A 24,824-nucleotide genomic window follows, 5' to 3' on the forward strand; every position below is an offset into this window, starting at 1 on the left:
GTGCCATCAACCTAAGCGTCTTTAGTGTAGCTTGCTCGAGGCCGGGGGATCTGGCTGGTGGCCATTCCCTGAGATATGTCAGGACCACACTGATATCCCAAATATGGGTATACCTGGGCTTAGGGCTTGATATTGTAAATGCCCTTCATCAGTTTTACCACCAGTGGATGGGATCCCATCGCCTGTTGTCCTGCCGCTGGTTTGAGATAAGCAGAAAGAGCACTCTGCGCTGTGTTGATGGCACTGTAGCTGATCCCTACATCGTGGTGTAGATGGCCAGGAACTCCAGTATGTTGGTGGCTGTAGCTGTTGCGTATGTTGTCCATGTTTCCTGGCAGTACTTCTCCCTTTTTTGATGCTGGTTAAGTACTGCCTCTTGGTGGATGTTCGAAGGGATGCCGACATGGTGGTGATGGTTTGTTTGGACAATCCCAGTTCCAGGTAAGGTCTGTTCAAACTTGCAACCCTGGCGTTTAATTTTCTCATGGCATGGGTGTTTAGCTTACCTGGTAGGTAAGTAGCTGATAGCCAAATATGTCTTTCGACATACCATTGCCAAATCATGTTGACCAATTTGTCGCATGATAATGATTTTATGCCACCCATATGGTTAATATAAGCCATCACCGTAGTATTTATCAATTTGTAACCGAACATGCAAGTGCTGCATATTAGATACATATGCTTTTAAACCATAAAAGGCGCCCAACATCTCTACATAGTTAATGCCCAGTGTAAGTAGTAATGATGACTCTAGTTTAGTCCATCTACCATTTGTGCTGGATATGGAGTTAGTCGCTCCCCAGCCTTGAGCACTGGCATCTGTTTGAATAACTAAAGTAGGGTTAGTGATAAAGATAGGGCTGAAACTATGCCAAACGTTTTCTGCCCACCACTGTAGCTCTGATATTGCTTCAGTGGGTAAGTTCATGACACGATCATAGTGACCTGTATGTCGTTTTATTTTATTTTTTTTATTTATTTATTTATTTTTTTTGATAGTGCAAAGGTCCGAATTGTGTAGCCGGAAATGCTGCTACCATTTCCCCAATTACTCTTGCTACTTGTCGAATAGTTGGTCGCTCGTTGACCATTAATTTGTTGCATGATTGTGCTAATTCAACCATTTTTGCCTTTGGCAAGGTAACAGTCATATGGACTGAGTTAATTGTGAAGCCCAGGTAGTCCATGATAGTGGATGGCTTCAACTTAGATTTATCTGGATGTAGGACGAACCCGAGTTTCGAGGAGCTGTTTTGTAGCTGATACTGCTGCCACAGCCAATTCCATCGTTTTCCCTACTATGAGAATATCCTCCAGATATGCCATGACAATATGTTTTTGTTTTCTTAGTATTGCCATGGCTGGGTTCAATATTTTGGTGAATAATCTTGGGCTGAAGTTCGCCCATAGAGCAATGCTTTGTACCATCCAGATAAATTTTAGTTATCTGCGATGATCCTTGTATATGGGTACTAGATAGTAAGCATCTTTAAGATAAATGCTTGCCATGAAGTGTCCTTTGGAATTCAGTTGTTTGGCAGTAACATATGTCTCCATTTTGAAATGTATATACTTAACAAATTTGTTTAGTGATGTTAAGTCAATGATGATGCGACAGACACCATCTTTTTTGGTTTTAGTGAATATATTCGATACAATTTCCAAAGGTTCATGTTTGGTCTTTTTGATGACCCCCTTTGTGATAAGTCTCACCAGTTCAGCTTGTCCCTCACGTTTCTCTTTGACGGAGGGAGAAATACCCTTTGGGGCCATTGTTGAACTGGCGGCGTTTTTTCTGACATGAATTGTATTTTATATCCTGTAATGTTGTTGAGTATATACTTGTCACTCGTGACCATACCCCATGCTTCTTTAAACAAGTGTAATCTCCCCCCTGTTAATAAAGCACCCTTATTCTCTATATGCTGGTAGGGACCAGACCCACCTACCTCCATGGTTATTGGCGATTCTGTTTCTTCATTTTCCTGAAGATTTTGTTCTGACGTGCTGGCGATGTTGGGGGGAGGCGCATTTTCCAGAGGGTCCGCTGCGGGCCCTGATCTGAAAGATCTTTGGGGATAATGTGCGGACCCCAAGCGTTCACCAGTCCCATATTGCGGACGTCGACTGGTGGATGCCGTGGGGTGCTGCCACTTGGGTATCGGAGGTCTTGGTTTGCTCGTCCCGGGGCCTGCCCTCATTAGGCCGAAGGTTTTTGATGCTTCCTGCATCTCCTTCAGTTGTTATTGAAATCTTTCCCAAATGGCAGCGCGTCCGTCTCCGCAGCTGGGGCTTTACACAAGCCAGCAAATTTGGGATTGAGGGCAGGTCTTATGTTTCCCTCCGGCGATTGTTGATCTCAAATTGTGTGGTACACATTAATGCCAGCACATCCTGCTGGCAGGTATCCATCTCCGTGGTCTCCACGGAACGAGCAAAGGCTGTGATGGCTGACGTCAGGAGCCTTAGGATCCGCTGTAGCTTGAGTTCTTGGGTCTGGATGTGTGATCCACATGCCCCCAGATTTGGATGTTGACACTTTTTACTTTGAGGGCCTCACCGTTTTCTGGTGCTGTGTTGTTTCAGCACCTCAGCGAGCACCTTTTCCAGTAATGGTTGATGCTGGCCGTCATTCTTGGTTCCAGCGGTGCTCCAGCCCGTGGGGTTGCTACAAGCGGTCCATCACACCCAACAGCTCTTCATGTTCCTGCACCCCTGGCATACTCCCGAATTCGACCGCCTGCCCCTGTTCCAGACCAGCCCAGCCCTGGTCACCAATGCTAGCCTCCAGTAATGAGGGAGCAAAGGGCAGTGCATGAGGCACTGTGGAGGGGGTGCCTGACCTCCCTCCGCGAGAGCGCTCTTTCTGCGCATCTCGCTGGAGCTGCTCCAATTGCTGTTGGATGCAGCTCAGGCGGCTGTCTCGCCTCCATTTAGGTGGAGACATGTCCCCGTCCGACGAATCAGACGCCACCGGCCGGATGCCTGTTCGGATGGCTAGACATCCAGCCCGCAGTTCAGGCACTAGCGGGACTGGGCTCGGCGCGGTGATGGGGATAGCGGGGCACCCGGTTATTGTTCCTACCGCCTGTTGCTGCCCCCCCTGCAATGGAACGCTCCTCCGCTGGAGTCGAGCGGGGGACAGGTTCTTCTGGAGCTTTTGTGCCTTGTGTAGCGAGAGCGCCCCTCAAGCAGCGCGTCTCGCAGGCACTGCTCCGTGAGCCGCTCCAGCGGCTCAGGCGGCTCTCTCTCCCCCCGTGCGGGTGGAGAGACGTCCCGTCCGACATCGGGAACACCTGCCGGATGCCTCTCGAGTGGCTATGCGTCCAGCCCGCTGCTTCAGGTACTAGCGGGCTGGCCTCGGCACGGTGTCGGGGAATTACGGAACACCGGGTCGCTCCTACCGCCCGTTGCTGCCCCCCTCCCCGACGGGAAAACGGGGGACAGTTTTGTTCCAGAGCCTTTTTCTCTGCCTGTAAAAACACAAGCAGAAAAAGGCTCACCTGTAAAAGAAAACCCGACCTCAGGGTACTCACCTGACGGTCCGGTTCATGCTGTAACGAGAGTGCCTAGCTCCCGTTGCAAGCCGCTGTTGCACTGCTGGCGTAATGCCGCGCCTGCGCACTGAGCGGGTTCTTCACGTAGTCACTCACGTGACTCCGAAGTAAAATTGGCACATCAAAATTGCTGCAGTGCAACTGAAACTTTCTTTAATCTGCATATAAACAGAGTTTGGTTTAATTTGTATAATTTTAATTATTGAAGGAACATGTAACGTGAACAGAATACATAATTAACATGGCATAAAGTGTACGATTCAGCGCAAAAGTAGGGTTTCTTTACATGGACGGAGAACACAACTATATTTGCTGTGCAAAGAGTGAAAGACTTGTATTCCAATAAAGCACTTATCATTTAAACCATAACAAGTTGTGCATGATGAGAATCTGTCCTCTTGAGCTTTATACCTGAGCACATAAATAACTATAAACTTCCATTCATTGAATTATTTTCTGTATTTATTTAAGATTGAAAGATATATTTAGAAAAATGCATGGAAAATAAAACAGATCGACTATGTGAGCCTGAAGCACAGCAATTACTGTGACAGACAACTTTTCAAGAACTGAATGAATCAATCTTACTGTAACATTTATTCCAAACATTCACTGCATCGCATATTTCTGAAAGTGGGAATTTTTAAGTTCAGCAGGCCCTTCAATGCCTTCTCAGTGCTTTTCTACTTTTTTAACATAAACTCAAACTTTCAACCCTCTTAGTATATGTAGAAATTATAAATGAAAGTGCTTCTACAAAAAAATCTGATTCTGAAAAGTCAGCAAAGGGAACTAAGTAAAACCTGATTGCCAGGAATGTAAACCACACTCCATAGGACAGGCTCACTATATTAAATATTACGTTAGTTTTTTTTTCCAAAATCAAATGATCTGATTGTTTTACTGTTGTTGGAACTATTAGTGCACACCAAATAAGCAGTATCACCTCAGAAAATTCCAATCCCTTTATTTTTGGCATGTTAAAATAGGATTTGTACATAATTTAATTTACTTTACATTTCAATTCTGCTCAGCGACATGGCTGCTAATTACATTCTCCTGGGCTACAGCCTCAGTCCTCAGGTAGGGTTTCAACGCAAATTGATAACTCCTCTCTCCCTCCCTCCCCCACCCCCACAGACACTGCTCAACCCACTGAGTTCCTCCAGCAGATTGTTTATTGTTCCAGATTCCAACATTGCAGTCTCTTGGATCTCTTGGATTGCATACCTCAATCACTAAACCTTTAGGGCAGTGGAGCTGCTATTTTTCCGTCATTCTGCATTAAACATGACACTGTAGTCGCAGCACTGAAGTTGATTTTAACTGCCCTCTGAAATTGTCATTAGGCTTTATTACAACTGCTATGTCCAACAGGAAAAAGGATAAAACCAGTGGGACTAATTGTCACTGGCCGAGGCATTGAATTCTGACAAAATAAAATCACCCCAAATATTCCTCATAAACATTGGGGGACTGAGGTATACTGTAAATTGAGAAAAAAGTTCCATAGGCCAATGAAGCAACAGCCTGACAACATCACAGAATTAAACCTTACAATGTGACAAACTCCTCCACAACATCCTTTGGTAAATCTAATCTCACTAATCTAATAGGACAGACCTACCAGAGGTGGTGGTACAAGAGCATATAAGTAGGACAGCATTGCCTGGGTAGTTCTCAACTTCAGCCAAGACCCATGAAGTATCATGGTATCAGGATTAACCAAGACCCATGAAGTATCATGGTGTGAGGATCAACCAGGGGCACGGGTAATCTCCTCTTCATCTCTTGCCATTCTTTGTTAAAACAATTTTTAGAAGCCACTGAAATGACCAGACCACAGAATGTCCAACAACTTCCAGGTTACCTTTTAAATTGTACATATCTCTGTTAGAGATATATTACCTTTCCCCCTTTACCACTGGATCTAAAAGCTGAAAATCCATGACCAATTGCTTTAGTTTAATTTTAGATTAAAGATACAGGTTGGAAACAAGCCCTTAGGCTCATTGAATCGCGTTTACCAGCGATCCCCGTACACTAGTTCTAGCCTACTCATGAGGGACAATTTACATAAGCCAATTATCCTCCAAACCTGCATATTTTTAGAATGTGGGAGGAATCAGGTGCATCCAGGGAAAACTCTCACGCTCACAGGGAGAAGGGACAAACTCCGTACAGAGAGCACCTGTAGTCGGGATTGAACTGGCGTCTCTGGCGCTGTCAGGCAACAATTCAACTGCGCTGTCCCAATGTGGGAAAAGGACAGCAGTGATTCAAGAAGGTCACACCTCACCACCTTCTCAAGGCCAATTAGAAATCCAATAAATGCTGACCTTGCAGACGAAGCTCACATATGGATGATTTTGTTTTAAATGGGGAATCTAGAAACACTGATCCATTTAGAACATAAAACACAGAACAGCACAGGAACAGGCACTTTGACCCACAATGTCTTTGCTAAATATGATGCCAACACAAAATAATCTCTGCTTGCACATGATGCATATCCCTCCATTACCAGCATATGCATGTGCCTATCTAAAAGCCTCTTAAATGCCATAGGCTGTGGGCCGAGCATCGAAAATGTGTCTAGAATTTAACTTTTGTTAGCCATGTCTGGGAACTACTTGAAATTTTGCACAGATTTAGATAAAACGTAATTGAGAAGGAAGTCATAACTTGTCAGTGCCAAAAGTTGCACATTACTTAGTTAAGCTAATTAGAAAAGGAGATCGAAAAAGTAAGCGCCATCTAGTGTTCAATACTCATATTATTCCATGGGGAGTCTAATTCTGTGCTGCTGTCTATTTAAACCATATATTATTATGCCACATATCCATATTACTAAATCTCTGTTCCTGACCGCTTTTGGCCTTCTGTGCTGCGATTTCCGAGAGAACGCCGCCACCTATGGCTGTCATTTTAGGCCACCTTGCTCAGAGCCCCCCTCCGCCGCATGTGTGCCGAGGATTTTTCCCGTCGATGAAAAATGACAGAGATATTAATGTTTTTACACAATTCCCCATTCTCTCTGCTGCCCCGGCTGGAGGGAGGGGGAGGGACTATAAAACCAGGAAGTGGTGTGCCTCAATCAGTCTCTGAAAATGGTGTGCCTCAATCAGTCCCTGCAAGTGGTGTGCCTCAATCACTCTGCAACATGGAGGGCACTCTGAGCTCTGAATGACACTGAACAAATTTCTTCACACCTGTGAGTAAGTACCCTTAATGTGGTTTGAAAATAAAATATGGTTAGTTTGAAATGAAAAAGCACTGCCTGCAAATGGTTGTTTGGGGGGTTTGGGTTCCTCTCTCTCCCCACCACTCTCTCTCCCTATACCTCTCTTTCTCTCTCCCCCCCCCCCCCCGTCTCTTTCCCTTCTCTCTCTCTCTCTCTCTCTCCCCCTCCTCTCTCCCCATCCCCCCTCTCCTCTCCCCATCCCCCCTCTCCTCTCCTCCCCCCCCTATCCTCCCACCCTCTCCTCTCCCCCCTCCTCCTCTCCCCCCCCCTCTCCTCACATCTCTCCTCACCTCTCTCCCACCTCTCCTCTCCCCCCCTCTCCTCTCCCCCTCTCCTCTCCTCCCTCTCCTCTCCTCTCCCCCCCTCTCTCTCCCCTCTTTTTCTCCCCCTCCTCCCCTCCATCCCCTCCCCCGTCCCTCCCCTAAACTCCCCTCCCCTCCCCTCCACACACCCCTACCCCCTTCCCTCCACCCTCCCTGCTCCCCACCTCTCCTCCTCCCCTCACCTCACCCCCTCTCAGCACACCCCCTCTCTCCCCTTCTCTCCCCCCTCCCCCTCTCTCCTCCCTCCTTCCCCCCCCCTCTCTCTCTCTCCCCTCTTTTTCTCCCCCTCCTCCCCTCCATCCCCTCCCCCACCGTCCCTCCCCTAAACCCCCCTCCCCTCCACACACCCCTACCCCCTTCCCTCCACCCCCCCTCCCCCTCCCTGCTCCCCACCTCTCCCCCTCCCCTCACCTCACCCCCCTCTCAGGACACCCTCTCTCTCCCTCTCTCTCTCCCTCTGTCCCTCTCTCCCCCCTCTCTCCTCCCCACCTCTCTGCTCCCCCTCTCCCCCCCTCACTCTTTCCCCTCCATCCCCTCCCTCCCCTAAACCCCCTCCCCTCCACACCCCCTACCCGCTTCCCTTCACCCCCTCCCCTCTCTCCCCCCCTCTCTCCCCCCTCTCTCCTCCCCCTCTCTCCACCCTCCTCTCTCTCTCCCCCTGTCTCTCTCTCCCCTCCTTCCCTCCCTCCCCTCCACACCCCCTACTCTCTTCCTTCCACCCTCCCCTCCCTGCTCCCCACCCTCTCAGCACCCCCTCTCTCTCCCCCTAACTTTCACCCTCTCTCTCTCCTCCCCTCCTCCCCCACCTTTCCCCCCTCACCCACCCTTCCTCTTCTCCTCCTCTCCACCCCCCTCTCACTCTTGCCCCTCACTCTGTGTTTCTCTCTCTCTCTCTCTCTCTCTCTCTCTCTCTCTCTCTCTCTGTCTCTGCCCCTTCTCTATCTGCCCTCACTCTCTACCCCCGCCCCCGCCCCCCCCTCTCTAGATGTGACTGCAAGTTGGAGGCTATGCGTCAGTAGATAGGGTGGTTATGGGGTAAAAGGAGCAATTTAATAATATTAATATAATATCAAGGGGGGTAATTAGCGTGTGTGGGGGGGGTAGTTATTGTGTGTGACGCTGTATGCCGCCTCCACCCCCACAACCGCACGTTGGGGGACCAGACCCAACGGGTCTGCACTTGGTCTAGTAAATATATATATCTATATTACTAAGTCTGTTCTTGACCGGTTTTGGCCATCTGTGCTGCAATTTCTGAGAGAACGCCGCCACCTACGGCCGTCATTTTTGGCCACCTTGCTCAGAGCCCCCCTCCGCCGTATGTGTGCCGAGGATTTTTCCCGTCGATGAAAAATTACGGAGATATTAATGATTTTACAAAATTCCCCATTCTCTCTGCTGCCCCTGCTGGCGGCAGGGGGGAGGGACTAGTGGCAGCGGGGAGGGACTATAAAACCAGGAAGTGGTGTGCCTCAATCAGAGTCTGCAAGCTGGAGGAAGGCAGAGGGTCACGTTTCTCTGAGCTGTGAATAACACTGACACATGTCTACTCAAATGTAAGTGTCCTTAGTGGTTCTAAAACGTTTGCAGAATGTGTCTATTGGTTCTAAAATGTTTGCAAAAAGTGTTTATTGGTTCTAAAATGTTTGCAAAAAGTGTCTCTTTTGGTTCTACACTGCTTGCAGAATGTGTCTTTTTTGGTTCTAAAATGTTTTTTAGGTTCTCCCCCCTTTCCTCTCCCCCCCCTCTCCTCTCCCCCCCCCCCCCCTCTCCTCTCCCCCTCCTCACCTCTCCCCCCCCTCACCTCTCCCCCCCTCTCCTCTCCCCCCTCTCCTCTACCCTCCTCTCCCCTCCTCTCCCCACCTCCCCCCTTCTCCCCCCCCTCTCCTCTCTCCCCCCTCTCCTCCCCCCTCTCCTCTCCCCTCTCCTCTCCCCCTCTCCCCCCCCTCTCCTCCCCCCCTCTCAACTCCCCCCTTTCCTCTCCCCCCCTCTCCTCTCCCCCCTCTCCTCTCCCCCCTCTCCTCTCCCCCCCTCTCCTCTCCCCCCTCTCCTCTCCTCTCCCCCTCTCTCTCTCTCCTCTTTTTCTCCCCCACCATTCCTCCCCTAAACCCCCTCCCCTCCACACACCCCTACCCCCTTCCCTCCACCCTCCCTCCCCCGCTCTGCTCCCCACCTCTCCCCCTCCCCTCTCAGTACACCCTCTCCTCTCCCCCCCCTCTCCTCTCCCCCCCTCTCCTTCCCCCCCTCTCCTTCCCCCCCTCTCCTCTCCCCCCTCTCCTCTCCTCTCCCCCCTCTCCTCTCCTCTCCCCCCTCTCCTCTCCTCTCCCCCTCTCCTCTCCTCTCCCCCTCTCTCTCCCCCCCACTCTTCCCCCCCACTCTCTCCCCCTCTCTCCCCCCTCCCCCTCCCCATCTGTCCCCTCCTCCCCTCCATCCCCTCCCCCTCCCCTAAACCCCCTCCCCTCCCCTAAACCCCCTCCCCTCCACACCCCTACCCTCTTCCCTCCACCCTCCCTACTCCCCACCTCACCCCCCTCTCAGCACCCCCTCACTCTCACCCTCTCTCTCTCCTCCCCTCCTCTCCCACCTTTCCCCCCTCACCCACCCTCCCTCTTATTCTCCTCTCCACCCCCCTATCCCTCTTGCCCCTCTCTCTGTGTCTCTGTCTCTCTCTCTGCCTCTGCCCCTTCTGTCTCTGCCCTCACTCTCTACCCCCGCCCGCTTCCCGCCCCCCTCTCTAGATATGACTGCAAGTTGGGGCTATGCGTCAGTAGATAGGGTGGTTATGGGGTAAAAGGAGCAAATTAATAATATTAATATAATATCAAGGGGGTAATTAGCGTGAGTGCGGGGGGGGGGGGTAGTTAGTGTGTGTGACGCTGTGTGCCGCCTCCCCCCCCCCCCCACAACCGCACGTTGGGGGAACAGACCCAACGGGTCTGCACTTGGTCTAGTATATATAATTTTCTAGTATATATAGTATATATGATGTGATTATGACTGTAATTATATATAATTACTAGCCTAACCCTAACCCTAACTCACCATCCTTCCTGAACTGCCGCCGCTTTGGGACCGGCTGCGGGCTCAGTAAGTGTGGCCGTTCAGTGCGTCCACCTTGGCCAGCATGTCCTTCTGGATCAACATGGTGATGATGGTGGGGAGCAGCACTGCCCTGCACACTGCCCGGGCCGCCTACAGCACCCCCATAGCGCCGGATTCGTCAGTCCACCCTCTCGCTCGCTGCAACATCGGCCTACCGACAGCCCGACCGACCCTTCACAGCATCCACGGGCCAGCCCGACCGACCCCTCACAGCATCCACGGGCAGGCCGAAAGCCCGACTGACCCCTCGCAGCACTGACCGGCGGCCCGACAGCCCGACCGACCCTTCACAGCACTCACCGGCCAACCGACAGCCCGACCGATCCTTCACAGCATCCACCGGCCAAACGACAGCCCGATCAACTGACTGACCGACCGACTGACCGTCCGACCGACTGACCGTCCGACCGACTGACTGACCGACAGACCGACTGACAGACCGACTGACAGACCGACTGACAGACCGACTGACAGACCGACTGACAGACCGACTGACAGACCGACTGACAGACCGACTGACAGACCGACTGACAGACCGGCTGACAGACCGACTGACTGACTGACCGACTGACTGACTGACCCTTATCCTATACCTAGCTCTACATTTTTATTTATCATTTTTATTTAACAGTTCATATCAAAACTTTACAAAAATAAATCAATTGTAAAACAAAATTATCAGCAAGGTTAGCATTACCCTTATTCCTTCAAAGCCTTGCTATTGTTTTGATGTTATTCGGAGTCAGCTCTGATCCCAGAGTGCTCGCTGCCTAGTTACCATGAAACAAAGAGCGTGATTGGTCAATCGGCGTCCGACGCAATGTCAAATGTGCATTGATTGGACAATTTACTATTTGGAAAATTGGAGGTTTTTCTCATATTTTAAAAATGTGTGCAGGTGTTACGACTCCCGAATGCAGGTACTTCAGCCGCATAACATAATTCAAAAACCAGGTTCAAGTTCAAAAATAGTTTTAATTTTTCAATGGAACACAAAACCCAAACCTGATTCAAACAACCCAGTCAGGGATATGGATGGACTAACAAACAATTTAACAGTGCTCCAGCCAGCCACGTAATGGGCCGTCGAACCGGAGACTCTAAAACCTGCCTAAAGAGATATAACCCTGAAACAAAATACCCGAAAACACTAAGGTCAGCCCTTATCCGTCCCAATTCAATATTTGTTAACAAGTAATGGTGAAAGTACACAAAGTTCTATGCCATGTGGCCAGGCCTTCCTCAGCTCACACCAGCAGGCTGCTCACAAGTCAGGGTCTACGAAGAAGAGAGAGAATCCTGGGAAACTCTGGTATTTAAGCTTCAGATGAGTCACCCGTCACCTGACGCAGCTTGGCCAATCGGGTACAGGAGCCTTTTAACCCCTTGATTCCAGACTCACAGCCACAAGGCCTGTACTCGGGAGAGAAACAGAGAAAGGTAAGTACATAACATTCACCAGGGGGGGGAGCCTAACAGCAGGTTTTGGTCTTGACGAGTTCCAGGTATGATTTATATAATATTTTTACACAATATGTTAAAAATTCAGGTAGTTACGTGATTTTGGTCACGACCTTAAACGAAAAAGCACCTCGGCCCACAGCCTACCACTATCAAATCTGCCTCCACCACCACTCCAGACACCAATCTCTGTAAAAATTGTCCCACGTAATATATGTTTAGCACACCATCAGAGTTCCTTTGCAAGATAAAAGCTTTGTAGATTAGACTTTAAGCAGAACCTTGTGCGATTAATTGGCATTAAAAATTGCAAATTAATTATATTTTGCTTTTAACTAGTATACTTTTCAACCCAAATTAACGGGTACAAGGGTAATACAATGAATGTTTGTGCATTTTTAAGCTATTGGTAGTGTGCTTGATTTTATTGTTTCTACGGTGAATATTTATTCAAACATTTTTGTAGCCACAGTGGTGGAGGGAATGAAGGGTAGTTGATTGGGTGCCAATCAGACATGATGCAATGTTCTCAATGACAAGCTTCTTAACTGAGTTGATGGTTTTGTATTCAGCCAAGAAAGTAGAGGGTAAGTGTTGGTTGGTAAGACCTTGGATATCAGGTGATGAAACACTTGTTGCAGGATATAGCCACAGTACTATTATTTACAGTATGTGTCTGTTAAATCTGAGTGTTTATTACCCCAGAAAATTGATGGTGGGATGTTCTACAATGAACATAAAAGATAGGTGATGGTCATTACCCGGCACTTCTACGTTGTCTTACCACGTATCAGCCCATGCCTGAAGATGTTATGGAGATTAGCATTGTGCATCATCAGATATCTCCACATCTGATTTTGTGAGAGAAGGAAGGCAATTGATAAAATAACTAAAGTGTTTTATCAGTGTAATGTAAAATTGCCAACTATGTTATCAGATAATGTTGCCAATAGCAACAATTAGATGAAAAAGCACACTGTAGATGTTTGACGATGCAAAGAAACATAGAAAATAGGTGCAGGAGGAGGCCATTCGGCCCTTCAAGCCAGCACCACCATTCATTGTGATCATGGCTGATCGTCCCCAATCAATAACCTGTGCCTGCCTTCTCCCCATATCCCTTAATTCCACTAGCCCCTAGAGCTCTATCTAACTCTCTCTTAAATCCATCCAGTGATTTGGCCTCCACTGCCCTTTGTGACAGAAAATTCCACAAATTCACAACTCTCTGGGTGAAAAAGTTTTTTCTCACCTCAGCCTTAAATGTCCTCCCCTTTATTCTAAGATTGTGGCCCCTGGTTCTGGACTCGCCCAACATTAAACATTTTTCCTGCATCTTGCTTGTCCAGTCCTTTTATAATTTTATATGTTTCTATAAGATACCCCCTCATCCTTCTAAACTCCAGTGAATACAAGCCTAGTTTTTTCAATCTTTCCTCATATGGCAGTCCAGCCATCCCAGGGATCAATCTCGTGAACCTACACTGCACTGCCTCAATCACAAGGATGTCCTTCCTCAAATTAGGAGACCAAAACTGTACACAATACTCCAGATGTGGTCTTACCAGATCCCTATACAACTGCTGAAGGACCTCGTTACCCCAATACTGAAGGCCAACATTCCATTAGCTTTCTTCACTGCCTGCTGTGCCTGCACGCCAACTTTCAGTGACTGGCGTACAAGGACACCCAGGTCTCGCTGCACCTCCCCCTTACCAAACCTAACCCCATTGAGATAATAATATGCCCCTTTGTTTTTGCCACCAAAGTGGATAACCTCACATTTATCTATATTATACTGCATCTGCCACGCATCTGCCCACTCACTCAACCTGTCCAGATCACCCTGCAACCTCCTAACCCCCAATACCATGTGCTCTAATTTTAGTCACCAGTCTCCCGTGCGGGATCAAAGGCTTTCTGAAAGTCTAGATACTCTACATCCACTGGCTCCCCTTCATCCATTTTACTTGTCACATCCTCAAAAAATTCCAGAAGATTAGTCAAGCATGATTTCCCTTTCACAAATCCATGCTGACTTGAACTAATCATTTTACTGCTATCCAAATGCCCCATTATTACCTCTTTAATAATTGACTCCAGCATCTTTCCCACCACCGAAGTCAGGCAAACTTGTCTGTAATTCCCCGTTTTCTCTCTCACTCCTTTCTTGAAAAGTGGGATAACATTAGCTATCCTCCAATCCACAGGAACTGATCCTGAATCTATTGAACATTGGAAAATTATCACCAATGCGTCCACTATTTCTAGAGCCACCTCCCTGAGGACCCTGGGATGCAGACCCGTGTCTGCCTTCCAGTGACCCACATTTTACTTTGCTACTCTTTCTCCCTTAACATGTCTAAAGAAGCTTTTACTGTCCTTCTTTATATTCCTGGCCAGCTTCCCCTCGTACTTCATCTTTTCAGCCCGTATTGCCCGTTTTGTTTCCTTCTGTTGTCCTGTGAAAGTTTCCCAATCCTCTGGCTTCCGGCTACTCTTTGCTGTGTTATACATCTTTTCTTTTTGTTTTATTCTATCCCTAACTTATCTTGTCAGCCACGGTTGCCTCCTACTCCCCTTAGAATCTTTCTTCCTTTTTGAATGAAATGATCCTGCGTCTTCCGGTTTATGCCCAGAAATTCCTGCCATTGCTGTTCCACCGTTATTCCTGCTAGGATCCCTTTCCAGTCTACCTTGGCCAGCTCCTCTCCCATGCCTTCATAGTCCCCTTTGTTCAACTGCATCACTGACACTTCCGATTTAACCTTCTCCTTCTCAAATTGAAGATTAAAACATATTATGATCACTACCTCCAAGAGGTTTCTTTACCTCGGGTTTCTTCTCAAATCTGGTTAATTAGACAACACTAAATCGAGAATTGCCTTTTCTCTGGTCGGCTCCATTACATGCTGCTATAAGAATCCATCTCGGAGATACTCTACACTCAGAGCATCTCAGAGCTACTACACTCCAAACGTTCCGAGTTGACTGTGCCTGAACCTCTCTGTCAGTGGATCACCAACTTCCTGACAGACAGGAAGCAGCATGTGAGGCTGGGAAAGCACATCTCGGTCCCGCAAACACTCAGCATAGGAGCACCGCAAGGCTGCGTACTCTCTCCTCTCCTCTACTCTCTCTACACCAACGACTGCACCTCCGCAGACACCTCTGTCAAGCTTCTCAAGTTTGCGGACGACACAACCCTGATTGGACTGATCCAGGATGGGGAAGAATCTGCCTACAGACAGGAAGTGTCACAGCTGGCGTCCTGGTGCCATAGCAACAACCAAGAGCTCAATGCTCTTAAGGCAGTGGAATTGATTGTAAACTTTAGGAGAGCTCCCCCTCCCCTCACGCCACTCACCATCAACAACACCACAGTCACCTCTGTGGAGTCTTTTAAGTTCCTGGGAACCATCATCTCCAAGGACCTTAAGTGGGGGGCTACCATCGACTCCACAATCAAAAAGGAACAACTGAGGTACTTCCTGCGGCAGCTGAGGAAGCACAATCTGCCACAGGCAATGATGGTCCAATTCTACACGGCCATCGTAGAGTCTGTTTTCACCTTCTCCATCATGGTCAGGTTTGGCTCAGCCACCAAGCACGACACCTGGAAGCTGCAGCGAATCGTCCGATCAGCAGAGAAGATTATTGGCTGCAACCTTCCCTCCATTGATGAACTGTACACTGCATGGGCCAGGAAGCGAGCGGGCAAGATCATCTCTGACCCCTCTCACCCTGGCCACAAACTCTTTGAATGTAGATTGATAGTGCATGTGAGCCAATCACACACAGGCCACTACCACTAACTCCACCCTTCCACAACACCCATACTAACACCCATACTAATGCCCCATCCCGGCACTTGGGTTAGAGCAGCTAGGATGTATTGACAACCAGTTGTCCTAGTGCTGCCAAGTGTTTATTAAAGATGTGTTCAAACCACACAATGACTTTGGCCACTGTTTACATGGTGTCAGAAGTGGGATTCGAACCCACGCCTCTAATTGGAGACCAGAACGAGGTAGTGCTTTCCGCACCATTCGAAAATGTCTGCCGCCAGCGACGTCCAGGGCAGTGCTGGTGGAGGTTGTTGCAGAAGGGGCTGCGGCTGCTGATGAGGCGCAAGGTTGTTGCTAATGGGGCAGGAGGCTATGCGGTCCCGGATGTACTCGGCCATCCCTGGCCAGTAGAACAGACCACGAGCGTGTTACAGTGTGGAATCGGCCCCTGGGTGACCGCTGTGTGCCTCTTTGAAGTATTCATCTCGCAATGACGAGGGTATGGTGTTCCTGCCCAGGATCGAACTGGGGACCTTTCGCGTGTGAGGTGAACGTGATAACCACTACACTACAGAAACTGTTGTCAGCACGACTGACGAGCCACGATTCTACATGGTGGACTGTGAGGGAGCGGTTTACCGGAGAAGTCGACAACACCTGCTTGCTGTGAGGGAGCCCCGCCCACCGCCTGCTGGTCCCTATGCTCCGCCGCTCCAGTTCCAGCTGCCTTCTGCGATGTCTCCTACCCGTCCCCACATGTCTTACACCCCTCCTCGTCCCTTGGTCTCCACTAACCACGGGGCCTCACCTACCGCATGTTTCCCCATTCGGTCCCCGCAAGCCTCTCCCGCGTCATTCTCGCCTCCTGGATCTCCGTCCCATCTTTCAGGAGAGGGAGGGGAGGGTTGGGTCCGCACGCGCTCGGGACGTGTTAGCAGACCACCAGACAGTTATGGCGAGTATGTTTAACTCCATGGCATGGGTGCATTTTTCACACTTAATCCCAAGGGGGAAGGATGTAGATTGATAGTGCATGTGAGCGAATCATACACAGGCCACTACCACTAACTCCACCCCTCCACAACACCCATACTAACACCCATACTAACGCCCCCTTGAGTACTTGAGTTAGAACAGCTAGGATGTATTGACAACCAGTTGTCCTAGTGCTGCCAAGTGTTTATTAAAGATGTGTTCAAACCACACAATGACTTTGGCTCGTGTTTACAACTTCCCTCTGGAAGGCGACTACGGACTGTCAAAGCTGCCACAGCCAAACATAAAAACTGTTTTTATCCACGAGTAGTTGCTCTACTCAACAGCCAAAAATCTGTAGCCTCCCTTTGATCTGGTATTTTGTTGGTTCAAATGCTTGATCAATGGTGTTTTATCATTAATGTCTTATTATTATTAATGTTTAGTGTTTTCAGAGTCATTCTAAACTGTCACTGTATGTCATGTTGTTACTTGTGGGCGGAGCACCAAAGCAAATTCCTTGTATGTGAATACTTGGCCAATAAACTTACTTACTTACTTATTCTACAAACTCTCTTTCTTGAGGTCCTGAACCAACTTGATTTTCCCAGTCTACCTGCATATTGAAATCCCCCATCATCGCAGTGGCTAGATCTTCAATGCTGATGCTCTTTAATGATTCCCATGTGAATATTTATATTTCCGAGCTAAAACCATTGTTGGAGCATGGATATTGAAAGGCTAAGGCTGTACCATCTTAATGGGCGGCACAGAGTTACAGCAGTAGAGTTGCTGCCTTACAGCGCAAGAGACTCAGGGTCGATCCCGACTATGGATGTTGTCTGTATGATGTTTGCATGTTCTTCCTGTAACTGCGTGGGTTTTCTCCAGATGCTCCAGTTTCCTTCCACACTCCTAAGACGTACAGGTTTGTAAGGAAATTGGCTTTGGTAAAAATTGTAAATTGGCCCTAGTGTGTAGAATACTGCTAGTGTACAGGGGTGATGGCTGGACAGCGGGGACTCGGTGGGTTGAAGGGCCTGTTTCCACGCTGTGTCTCTAAACTCCATACACATTCTTTCCAGTGTAATTTGTATATTATTTTAATGTGCAGCCATTACTGTTGTGGGATGTCCACCGCACCTTCCACTGGCTCTGGAGAAGACTAGCATTCAGATTAGGCACAGAAGGATCAAATGTGCTGAATTTTAAGGAAATTATTACAAAGGCATCAGGCTGGGGGAAGAAAACAGAATTTGAAAACGGGGGTGAGGTCAGTGATTCAAAAATGGGATTATAAAGCAGAGGATAAAAGTAGTTGAGATAAGAGACAGTTTCCGTTTTTAGAAACGGAAAAATAACATTTCGGATCTGGGATCCTTCACTAGAAAGAAACTGGACGTGCAGTGATGCCACAAGCAAAGCTGTTCCCTCACAGTTCTAGCAACCTGGGATCAATCATGATCTCCAGTACTTTGTGCATGAAGTTTGCATATTCTCCCTGGGATGTAGTGTATTATTAGAAAACTGTATTTGATTCAGTATTGTGTGCAGTTGTTGGCACCATGTTATTGGAGAGGCGTTGTCAAGCTGGAAAGGGTGCAGTGAAGATTTACAAGGATGTTCCCTGGATTCGAGGGCTGAGCTATAGGGAGTGGTTGAGCAGGCTGGGACTCTATTCCTTGGAGCTCAGGAAGATGAGGAGTGATCTTACAGTGTACAAAATCATGAGAGGAATAGATGTAAGAAAATCTACAGATTGCCCAGAATAGGGGAATCAAAACCAGAGGACATAGGTTTAAGGTGAGGGGGAAAGATTTAATAGGAATCTGAAGGGTATCTTTTTCACACAAAGGTTGTTTGGAATGAGCAGCCGGAGGAAGTAGTTGAGGCAGGTACAGGTTCGTAACGTTTAAGAAACATTTAGACAAGTACATGAATAGGACAGGTGTAGAGGGATATGGGCCAAACACAGGCAGGTGGGAATAAATCTTGATGGTACCTGTTGGCCGGTGTAGGGAAGTTGGGCCGAAGGGCCTGCTTCCATGCTGTAAGACTCTAATGTACTGATTGTGCGCAAGACAGGTGAGGTGGGAAACTGGGAACATCATAGTGCAATAATATGCCTGCATCAAATACGTAGACTTGAAATTATCAGGGTGTAGTTTGATTCATTTTGGGGCTTTTGGTTTCATTCATCTGGTCAATAAGACATATATTTTCCATTTGTCACTCTTTCCATGACTACATTGAAATGAAACCAAACTATGCTGCTGTGATAAAGTACTAATTATCCAAGCTATGTTTGGAAATCTATTTCACAATTTAAAATCCCCTTTCCGACTTCACAGGAATAACCATGTGGGGTCACTGCCAATAATTATATGGTGATAAAAGCTGGCTTTAATTCTGCTTCATTTAAGAGGGTGGAGTTAGTGGATTTTATCGTGCATGCTAATATTGTATTCAGATGTGTATGGAATTTAAAGCAAGCCCATTAGAATCCTGGAACTTTAAGGGGAGCAGGGAGGGGTTCCTCCCATTCCTCTTGTAAATGGGCTTTTAGATACTGGATTATACTTTGGGGAAGTCTCTCCCTTGACTTTCACTCTCCTTTCTCCAAAATGGGATATTGATAGCCCCACTAGCAGTGTGTTTTTGATGGGTCACCCTTGCTCAGCTCCTGCCCAATATCACAGGTTTACAATCGGGATACATGCCAGTCAATCCTGTATCACTGCACTAGTCCTTGTTTTATACATATGTACATCCCCATTGTGTAGCCAAATACATTGATGTTGAAGTACCATTACTTGAAAATCTACCTAAATCGAGCAGTAGCCTTGAAAAGATAAGTTACAGGAACCATCACAGGGTAGCATCAACTAAGCTTAAATGAATAATAGCTGAATTGTGTAGAGAATTTGTAAGCTATGGGTTTCGTGAGTTCTTGGGGATAAACATCAGCCAACAAATTCCTGTGGAGGGGTTCTGTTATTTGGTGAGGGCAGTGAGTATTTCCCACAGAGGTCCACTACATTGCCAATGTCCCTATGGAATCTGCAAAGTAAATACCTTTAAGTTGTTGAAAGAATAGAAATGAAATTTATTTTCTTTATCCAATGCAGATAAATAAGTCAAACTAATGGACACTGTAGTTATATAAATAACAGTCTTGGAAGAATAATAGGTACTTTCATATTTTAAATGTGTTGTTATAGTAATGCAGATAATATTTTAAATGATTTACAAAGTATCCATTTTTATCTGGTGCAACAAATAAAATATATTTGGATAAATTGAAGAACATTTTCCATCAAATCCTGCTGTTTACACCTTTTTAAATACATTTACTTGTTGCTTAAAAATTCCAAATACATTTTGAAAATGTAAAATGTATTTTGAAATGTAAAAGTCTTTTTGTTCTTTGTGCGACATTCATCATTCAAGAAGTGGTTGTGATTGATCAGATCAATAGCACATTCCTTTGTGGTCTGTGGAAGTCCTGTATCAATCTCTTGTAATTGTTTTCTCTCCCCACCCCCAAAAAATATGCCAAAGCTTTATTATATGCTTCATACATTTAATACACAAAATACCATTTCACATACTTCTGTGAATTTTCATTTTATTGGAAAAATACAAAAACAAAAACTGCCAGAACACTCAGAGAACTTTGCTCAGGTTTAGAGGAAGGCACAACTGGTTCTTTTGATGCCTTTAACCATCAACCAGTTAATACTTAAGATTGTCAGGAAAAACAATATGATAATAAAACACAATTTAATAATTCCAGTTTAAAACAATACCATGAGTAAAAATCATTCAAATATTGAACGTACGATTATTTCTTTCACATCTAAATTATCAGCCAAGGTGATTTACCACTTTAGTGTATTCGATTTCCTGGTTTTGATCGCTGCTAGCCCATTTTCTAGTCAGTTTTTTTATCCCCAGGCTGCGTGATGCCAGGTTGTCATTGAATTATTTCTGTTTGCCCACACAAAATTTCAATTGAGTGCAATAAATGTGAATGTGAGAAAATGCGATCATTAAAGAATTGCACGTTAAGCCTTGTCGTGGTCATGAAACAAAACATGCTCAGATAAACAGACTCTTAAATATTACTAGAGCAGATTTGCACATCAGAACATAGTACGTTTTGCAATGATGGAGGAAAGTATCAAATGCAACTATTTTTGTAGGCTGGTGGAAATATCAATCTAATTGCTCAAAGAAGTTACAGATATGTTGAATTCTTTGCTATCGGGTCCCATTTCAAGATTCACCACATGGCACGTTATTCTTGGATTGCAAGGAAGAGTGAAGACTTTGGATCAAGGATCCACAGAATGGCCTAGACAACCTATAACTGAAGGATAATCATTTAGGAATTTGATCTGTGCATATCAGGAATGTTAAAGTTATAACAGCAGCACAAAAAGGTGGGCACAGTTGAGGAAAAGACAATTGGCTACTGAACAAATTGATTTACAGTAGTGTGCTGGATGGAGTTCATTGACCTGAGTTCAATAAGGCCTGTGACAATATCCCACATGAGAAACTGGTCTAAAAGATCTGGGGAAATTTGACAAACTTGTCCCAAAATTGATTCCTAAAACAATCGAACGTGATGCATTGTTGTTGCACTGGAGAGGATGCAGAGGACATTCACCAGGATTTTGCCTGGGATGGGGCATTTCAACTGCGAGGTAAGACAATTAAGGCTATTTCTGTTTTCTTTGGAATAGAGATATGGAAGGACCTAATTGACATATCAAACATTGAGCAGCATATATAGGGTAGACAATGAAAGTTTTCCATTAACTAAATGAATCTAATCAGATGGCATTGGTTTAAGATAAGGGTTGGAGAAATAGAGGGAATTTGAGGGAGGACTTCTTCATCGAGAGTGATTAAACTTGGAATGTACAGCCCAAAAGTGTGATAGAAACACGTACTCTCACCTGGGAAAGAAATTGTTTCAAACCTAGTGCCCCAATGGTTATTATTCTTAATGGTGCAGAAATTCTCACAATTGGGGGTAAAAGAACAGTGTGATCAGAAAAGACTGTGAAAAGAGCAGGAAGGCACAGCTGTTGTCTCACAGCTCCAGTGATTGGCTTAGTGTAAATGTAAAATTGGTGCTAGTGTGTGTAGTGTAGTGTTAATGTGCGGGCATCACTGGTCCATGTGGACACGGTGGGCCGAAGGGCCTGTTTCCGTGCTGTATCTCTAAACTAAACTAAAATAAACAAAATTAACTGGTCACTATAAATGGTTCGACTATAAATTAAGGCGGGTGGTAAAACCTGGGTGAATAGAACAAAATGGTGGGAGAATGAGTTTCAGGGGGAAAATGGTCGGGAATTGGAAGACTGTAAGCCAGCATAGGCTCAATGAGCTGAATGGCTGCCTTCCACACCATATGGCCATGATACCAAAGGATTGAGTGCAAGATAATTCACAGCAAAGGAGATACAACAAACAAAACTGCATAAAGAAAACAGAAAGGAACGTCATCTCTTGATTTTTTTCGCCAAACAAGAACATTTGAATATATATTGTTCCTACAAACCATACATCGTTGGTACAGTTATCTTGGTCTGTGGCTGTGAACTGATGCTTGCAGTATCCAGGTAAAATATTGTATCCAGGTAAGATAAGAAAAGCAAGCATCAATTAGCCACACAAAAGAATAGAAACCGCTAATGCACCAGGCAATGGAATGTACTGGTAATTTTTTTCAAATCAGCATTGGAAGTTAAAGTAAAAATTCTCCATTTCCCCTCAGTCTTTGGACATATGACCAAAATAAAGTGCTTCACCCTCATTAAGGAAGTGAGGAGACACTAAGATTAATAACCAATTTGAAAACCTGTGTGAAAATCTTCTGTGCCAGAATAATAGGAGGCTATTGCAACCACAGTAACCCGTCAATTCCTGGCATCAGGAGCTACCTGTGTGGAGTTTGCACACACTCCACAGTCCAGGTGTTTCTCCCTTTGATTGCACAAATCTCCCAAGTGCTCTGGATTCCTCCCAAACTCAAAGGTTTGCTGGTAGTTTAATTGGCTACTGTAAATAGTCATCAAACCAAGGGCATGGCAAGATAATCAGTTTATTGACATGAGAGAGAATGAGTAACAGGAAAATAAGATGGGTGAAAGTCCTTTGGGCATAGGCTCAATGAACAAAATGGCCTTCTTCTGTGCATTTAGAAAATAGGAGAAATCTAACGTGAGAAATACATGAATCCCAACAAAGGCAAATAAAATATTTTACTTATCAACTCCCCAATCGATGTTGAGCATAATGCAGTGAAAGATGGGTTGTACAATTGGCAAGTAAAATATACACTGTGTCACTGATGGTTAAATCAGTTAAATCATTTCATTGGTTCAACCAAGAAACGCTTAGCACTGAAGAACAAGTTTGAGTTTACAGTCATTGATTATGCTATTGTAAATTAAGCTGCAGCAACAAAACAAGGACTAATTATTTGATCCTAAATTCCAGATATCTTTTAGTGGGATGATAATTTCAGAACCTTTTGCAATGTCATTCTAACATTTATTTGGTTTTTTTGGTGGAGTTTCTGAAGAATCGCTTGGCATTTCTACGAGCAGCTATACATGCAACAGTTAGTATCTAGGTAACAATTGAGCTCAAGTACAGTGGATTTGCATAAGCTTACTAAAGCAATCTTCAATGCTTAAGGAAAGCAGGTGCTAGTTATACAGGCTGTACCCAGATTATGAATAACCCCAAGTTATGATCTGTTATTTATTTGTGCAACAAACCAGCAACAGTAAAATCTCCAGAAAAAGTGTCCTCATTTTTGCTGTGAAAGATTGACTGGCTGTTGCTGCCTGGTGTTGCAGCATGGGTGTTGATGATTTATTTAGAACTCCTTGTTGTGCAAATTCAATAGCTATTGCTTATCTCTTAATAGTTTTGAACTGGGGATCAACCTTCTTAGAACGGTCACTTCAGTGAAGCTATTCCCAGAATGATACTGGGTTGGGAGTTCCACATTGTAGACCAAATAATAAGGACTGTCAACATATTTCACAATCGGGATGGTAAGAGACTTTGAAAGGTACATGTTGATAGTCGTGATGATGAAAAGGGTCTGGGCATTCGATAGTGTCATTTGCTTGAAGATACCCAACCACTGTCCTGCATTTGGGATCATTTGCGACATTCGGTTGAGCTTCTGGCCAGTGGAAATCCTCAGTTTAATGGTGAGCGACTCAGCCTGGTCAATGGCGTGTGGTTATTCTCTATCATGTTAGAGATGAACTCCATTGGACACCAAAGTGGCACAAATAGCACTTGGTACATCAGCCTACCCTGAATGTTGTCCAAGTTTTGCTGCAGGCAGGAACAGATAGGCTCGATTTCCCAAGCACTTGCAAAGATTATTGAATACTGTGTAAGTATTAGCAAACATCTCCACTCCGGCCTCATTTCAGAAAAAAACCCATTTTCAATTAAGCACCAAAGACGGTTAGGGTTGGTTAACTGCCCTTAGAATATTTTTTTATCTGGTCACATTTTCACGAGCCGAATTGTATTAACCCAGTTCCCTAAGCTCTGCCCTCACTCATCGTTATCAAGGCCTGTTGGTCTTCCAAATACTGACGTCCATCTGTAAAGTGTGGATGGTGACCGGCCCTCAGCTGGTACAGCATGGTACCAATTCCCCAGGACAGACTTTGTCAACAGGCAAAGTTGGGAGGGAATATTTACAGCTATTGATTTATCGACTGTTTAAACCAGGGGTCGGCAACTTACGGCCCATGTGCCGGATCCGGCTCATAACCCGAAATCATCCGGCCCGCAGGTGTTTTTTTTCCCCGTCATCTAGACTTCTTTAGACTGTTTCATACTGTTGGCCAGCAACATAAAGACTTGCTTTAATGCTCCCAGCAATCCTGTTTGCTGATACAAAAAATCGGAACAGATATAATTCCACGAACGGGCAAAAGGTTAGATGGATTGGTGGGCGCGGTTCCACTGATTTAAAAGTGCAGTTGCAGCGGCTGCGGTGTCTGGTGCTCAGCGTGCCCTGGAACCATCCGTCCCCGTGCTTCAACCGGGGGAGAGTCAGGGTCAGGGCCGACCTCCTCAAAGATGGCGGCTCTGCTGGCAGTTGGTTCGTGTGGACGCGGCGGACAGGAATCCAGCGGTAAATGGACGGGACTGGACCTTGGAGAGGATGGGGGGAAGGGAGAGAGGGGAGGAGAGGGAGAGGGAATGGGGAAAGGCAAGGAGAGAGGAGGTGGGAGGAGAGAGGGAGTGGATAGATGGAGAAAGGGGGGGAGGTGGAGGAGAGAGGGGGTAGGAGAGGTAGAGGGGGAGGAGA

At 46.2% G+C, this 24,824-nt stretch overlaps 1 protein-coding gene and 1 non-coding gene across 2 annotated transcripts in view; both read right to left on the bottom strand.

Moving 5' to 3' along the window:
- The window catches only part of gpc6 (glypican 6), a 745,006-nt gene that overhangs the window by 615,459 nt on the left and 104,723 nt on the right, over positions 1–24,824 (bottom strand). The window lies entirely within an intron of this gene.
- trnav-cac lies at positions 15,984–16,056 on the bottom strand. The gene has a single exon. It is a non-coding gene; the product is annotated as a tRNA-Val (tRNA).

Source organism: Amblyraja radiata, chromosome 6 (assembly GCF_010909765.2).
Source record: "Amblyraja radiata isolate CabotCenter1 chromosome 6, sAmbRad1.1.pri, whole genome shotgun sequence".
Classification (NCBI taxonomy): Eukaryota; Metazoa; Chordata; class Chondrichthyes; order Rajiformes; family Rajidae; genus Amblyraja; species Amblyraja radiata.